Raw genomic sequence first — 5,677 nt, forward strand, 5'->3', positions numbered from 1 at the left:
TCTGAAACCAAAGATTAACAGTATCAGATGATCCCAACACAAGTGATATGTGGCAGACACTGATGCCTTCACATAGTTAACTTGATGTCCAAAACCACTTGATTTCATTCAGCATTGGCTTGCTTTAATAAACAGAGTTGCCGAGCATGAAAGGCAAAGATGCCACGTTTTGTTTTGCATGTCCATAAATCTGCCTTAACCTCTAATCCTTTTAATAAGAACAGCTAACAGTGGCTTGTAAGAGGCAAGCACATTTGTTTTACTAAACTACAAAGTTTCTTACCCTTAGATATTATTTCTTAAAGATTATCTCACAAGTCTTCAATATCAACTGTACTGGGAAAAGGTAAACTATAATCAGCTCTTTAGGAAGACGTCAATTGGCAATTTTATAGAGTAAGCTAAAAATCATGCCGGACCACAGAAGTTGCCGGACTGGAGAGTGCTGGACTAGAGAGATTCAACCTGTAGTACAATCACCACAGTCTTGTAGGGTAGAAAACCCCCTCAATTTCTAATGTAAAAAACTTTCCCCAGACCTTTTACCCTTCTTGTAAAACAAGAACAAGTAGTTAAGGTCTGTATGCATCATAAATATATATATAAATAAAAAATATCTGGCGGGAGGGGAGGATTACTGAATAGAGACGTGGGGAGGGAGAGAGAAGACAAAAATCTAACATACACTAGAAGAATGGCCATACCACTGGGTCAGTTCAAAAGTCCATCTAGCCCAGTATTCTGTCTGCTGACAGTGCCAATGCCATTTGCCCTGGGGTATTAATCTAGTCTGCCCTGGTTTGGTAACCACATTCTCTTTTCAGCCCCCCCTGCCCCCCCCCCGTATTTTCAGTGGGATATAGTATTCTTTATTAGTCTTATGGTCTTGTAAATTGTTGCTTTGTGCTGCTAAGAAAGTGGCTACAGATGAGGGGTGAAGTAATTTTGTATATAGTTTGTGAAATGCTTTGGAATTCTTCAGGAACAAACATGCAAAATATATATTTATTTATTAATGCTGAACATTTTAGGATAAATTCCTAACTCAGTTTCACCCATTAAAAGTGCAGTGTCCTGCATGTGCTGACTAATATTTATCAAGTTTTATAAAGAATTTTAACATGTACATTTAGTGCTGCAGTGGGAATAATACAGTAGAGAAAAATCTACTGGGATCAATCTTGCATAATGACAGGTTTCAGAGTAGCAGCCATGTTAGTCTGTATTCGCAAAAAGAAAAGGAGTACTTGTGGCACCTTAGAGACTAACAAATTTATTTGAGCATAAGCTTTCGTGAGCTACAGCTCACTTCATCGCATTTCCACCAAATGCATCCGATGAAGTGAGCTGTAGCTCACGAAAGCTTATGCTCTAATAAATTTGTTAGTCTCTAAGGTGCCACAAGTACTCCTTTTCTTTTTGGGATCAATCTGCAAGCTAAATGGGTTAACCTGAAGGATTACTGTAGTGCTCTTTATAACAGACTTGTTTATATAAAGAGCTAGTATTTATGTCTGAATGATAATGCTTATTTGTTGAGTAGTTTGAAAGAGAAGAGGGTGTTCCATCCCTAAACTTCATGTCAAGGCTCTGCTGCAAATTATTTGAGCTGAATAGCACTTTTAAGCTTTGATGCAGGGTTTTTTTCAGCTTTGGAATTTACCATTCTGGAGAATCCTAAACTAGACTCAGATTAGACATCTAGTCTGCCTTCAGTTGCTATGACATGGAATGTCCCACTGTGAAAACTGTCTGGAGTGGAGGTTCCAAGAATGAAAAGTCACAGGTAAGACAACTTTCTCTTCCCCCCCCCCCCCCCAAAGAGATAATTCTGGAACTGATATGATTTAGAGTAAGAGTTTAAGACCAGAAGGAACCACCAGATCATCCAGTGATCTCCTTAATGTCACAGACCACTGGCACACTGAACCCAACAATCAAAATCAGACCAAAACATCACAGCCCACTGAAGAGTAGGCTGTTATGTGCCCCCACAACTCCTATTGAGAGGCTGTTTCAGTCCCTCACTCTCTGATGATTAGAAACTTTCTTTTAATTTTATGGATAGTTTATACTCATGTGTTCTTATGCCAGCATTGTTCTTTAGCTTAAATAGCTCTTTACCCTTCCTGGTGCTTAGTGTCTTTATAGAGAGCAATTATATACCTATTCAGCCTGCTTTTTGTTAGGCCAAACAAGCCAAGCTCTTCCAGTCTCTCATAACATAGGCACTCAGTTATCCTGACGATCCTAATTGCTCTTTTGTGCACCTGTTCAAGAAAGATTAATTCAAATTGGAACACGGATGACCAGAATTGTGTACAGCATTTCAAGGGAGGTCTTACTAGTACCTTGTACGATGCCATTATTACTTCTCTATCTCTACTGGAAATGTCTTGCGTAATGCATCCTACATTTGCCTTTTTCACAGCCTCATCACATTGGTGGCTCATAATCATCCTGTGATTGACCAGCACACTCAAATCTCCCTCCTCTTCTGTTGCTTCCAACTGATGAGCTCCCAGCTTATAGCAGAAATTCTTTTTAGACCCTAAGTTCATGACCTTACACTTTGTACTGTTGAATCTCATCCAGTTTATCTGTTACTCCCGTCTTCAAGGTCACCCAGATGTTCCTGTATAATATTCTGATCCTTTTCTGTGTGGATGATGCTTTCCAAATTTGTATCAGCAGCAAATTTCATTAGCACACTCTCTTTGTGCCAGGGTGATTAATAAAAATATTCAGTAAGATTGGTCCCATGACTGATCCTTGATGAACTCCACTGGTAACCTCTCGCCAGTCCTATGCTTTGATCAGCCTACTTGTGCCAATTCATCAATGTTTGTAAGTCTCTTGGATCCTATAGTAGTGTAGGCTGTAGGGATGTATCTTAAAAAAACAACCAAAAATCATGCTCATGGTTTTAGTTTGTCATTTATTTTTGCAAAAAAATGACAGATTCCTAAACCCCTGTTTTAAGGGGCTAAATCTTTGTAAGTCCATCTTATCTCTGATTATGTGGATTTTGATTAGATCAGTTTCTGAATACTTGGGTAATATTTTGATTAAATACTTCTGCAATTTCATGTATATAATGTTTTTTTAATTGGATTTAAATATGGGTTATCTCTGATATAGGATAATTACTGTTCAAATGAGGGTCAACATTCCCTAATTACATAGGGCTCCAATCTTGCATTGTACTCCACATGAGCAGTCCCTTGTACCCATGAGGAGTCCCACTGAAGTCAGCCTTATTTCTCACTGTTGGAAGCTTTTGATTACTATGGATATAGTACTTTGTGGTTTAATTGTGAATAGTAATGTGAGGGTGCAATTCCTGGGATATATTTTTATTTCTTTCAGAGTAGCAGCTGTGTTAGTTTGTATCTGCAAAAAGAAAAGGAGGACTGTGGCACCTTAGAGACTAACAAATTTATTTGGTGCATCCGATGAAGTGAGCTGTAGCTCATGAAAGCTTGTGCTCAGATAAATTTGTTAGTCTCTAAGGTGCCACAAGTCCTTCTTTTCTTTTTATGTTTACTTCTGTACACTAATTCTTCTTTCTCAGGACCTGTATAAGCTTTTGTATGTAAAATCTGAGGAATTAACATTTAACTTAGCCTTAAAACAGACTCATAATGTGTAGTGTATACTGCAAGTTGCTCTGTAACAGTGGCTTGATGTTGCATTTAGTAGGCAAAATATATATTTTTCTTGTGGGTAAGATTTGTAAGTGGCAATTTATGATGTTTTTAGTAACAGTGAGTTAATCTGGAATTTGTACCTTACATAGGTTGCACCTGCTGCCATTAAAGTAGGATGACATGCATTTCTGATAACTTTTATAGAGCACCTCCAAAGGTAAAGATTTCAGCGGCTGCTTTGATCTTTTGGAACAAAATCAATTATTCAGGGATAAAACCCCATTGATTTGTAGTACTCAGTAATAAAGCAATAAATGGTTGCTGAGACGAGTAGAACACCAAAGCAAAGTTTCTCGGAAGTGTTTTACTGAGAGTATATTTAAAAGCAATAAACCCTAATACATAGCATTTTTTTTTCTACTTGAGAGTATGAAAGTATCTTGATCAGCATTTTTCTTTACTCTGAAACAAAGGTGACTGAGTCTGCTTTGAAGGTGACTTGCAAAGGAGAAATCCATCATTCTGCCCTTTCTGCCTGTTCTCAGTTTATAAAAAGGACTTAAGCAAACAACAAAGAAACTGTCTGCCTTTTCTCTAAGAAATATTAGTAATACCAAGTCTTGTCTCCTGTTCCTTTGCTGGGGGATTCCTTGGAACTGAGAACTAGAGTGCAGCTTTGTGAATCCTCAGTTTGAATGGGTGAGGGCTCTTTCAGCTTTCACGGAGAGCTTTTTTCCCCACATGTTCAGCAAATGTTTGGGTTAAATAAGTATTGATAACAATCTCTCTAAAGAGTCTGTTTAAAACACCTTTATCTCTAAATTGCTCAAATTTGTCTCTTATGATGTTGGCACTTGAATATCATGGTGATAGAAGCCTTTGAAATAATAAGAATAATAATTCTACTAGTCCTCCAGCAAACATGGAGAAGTCAAAACCTGATATCTCTAGTGTAAATACAACAACCGAAAACAAAGCATATTTAATATCTTTCGGGCCTTTTTAGCTGTAAGAAAGAAGCAAAATGGAACAGAGAAAATGTACAAATGCCTGAATATGGTCAACTCTTCCACTAACATTAATACTGAGAATGGAAACTAGATGCAGCTTTTGAGAAGCATATGTTGTGTGACTATGTAAGGAATAATGCATAGCCTCAAGCTTAAAAAAAGGGGGGGGAGTGGAATTCGTTTCTAAATTATTTTAGTTTTCCGTGACAATGGACAACATAGATCTTTAAATTTATAATTTCTGTACATTTTATTTCCCATAACTGTTCCCATCTACATGCTAAATATATTCAGTTTTTGTCATAATGAAGAATGTTTGCCTTTAAATTCATCTGATGTGGAAGTTTAGACTAAATTAGAAATTTTTTTAGAAGCTGTTCACTCTAACCATTCAATGAGAATGGTAGAAAATAATTGCCAAATAAGCATAAGAACGGTCATACTGGGTCAGACCAAAGGTCCATCTAGTCCAGTATCCTATCTTCTGATAGTGGCCAATGCCAGGTGCCCCAGAGGGAATGAACAGAACAGGGAATCATTCAGTGATCCATCCCATGTTGCCCATTCCCAGCTTCTGGCAAACAGAGGCTAGGGACACCATCCCTGCCCATTCTGGTTAATAGCCATTGATGGACCTATCCTCCATGAATTTATGTAGTTCTTTTTTGAACCATGTTATTGTCTTGGCCTTCACAACAACCTCTGGCAAGGAGTTCCACAGGTTGACTCTGCATTGCGTGAAGAAATGCTTCCTTTTGTTTTTTTAAACCTGCAGTCTATTAATTTCATTTGGTGAGCTCCTACTTTTTTTGTTACGAGAAGGAGTAAATAACACATCCTTATTTACTTTTTCCACACCAGTCATGATTGGATAGGCCTCAATCATATCCCCCCTTAGTCGTCTCTTTTCCAAGCAGAAAAGTCCCACTCTTATTACTCTCTCCTCATACAGAAGCCGTTCCATACCCCTAATAATTTTTGTTGCCTTTTCTGAACCTTTTCCAAGTGCAGTATATC

At 37.8% G+C, this 5,677-nt stretch overlaps 1 protein-coding gene across 1 annotated transcript in view; it reads left to right on the top strand.

Moving 5' to 3' along the window:
* PRKAR2A (protein kinase cAMP-dependent type II regulatory subunit alpha) overlaps positions 1-5,677 on the top strand; it is a 157,143-nt gene that overhangs the window by 6,264 nt on the left and 145,202 nt on the right. The window lies entirely within an intron of this gene.

The sequence above is a fragment of the Dermochelys coriacea genome, chromosome 7 (genome assembly GCF_009764565.3).
Source record: "Dermochelys coriacea isolate rDerCor1 chromosome 7, rDerCor1.pri.v4, whole genome shotgun sequence".
NCBI lineage: Eukaryota > Metazoa > Chordata > Testudines > Dermochelyidae > Dermochelys > Dermochelys coriacea.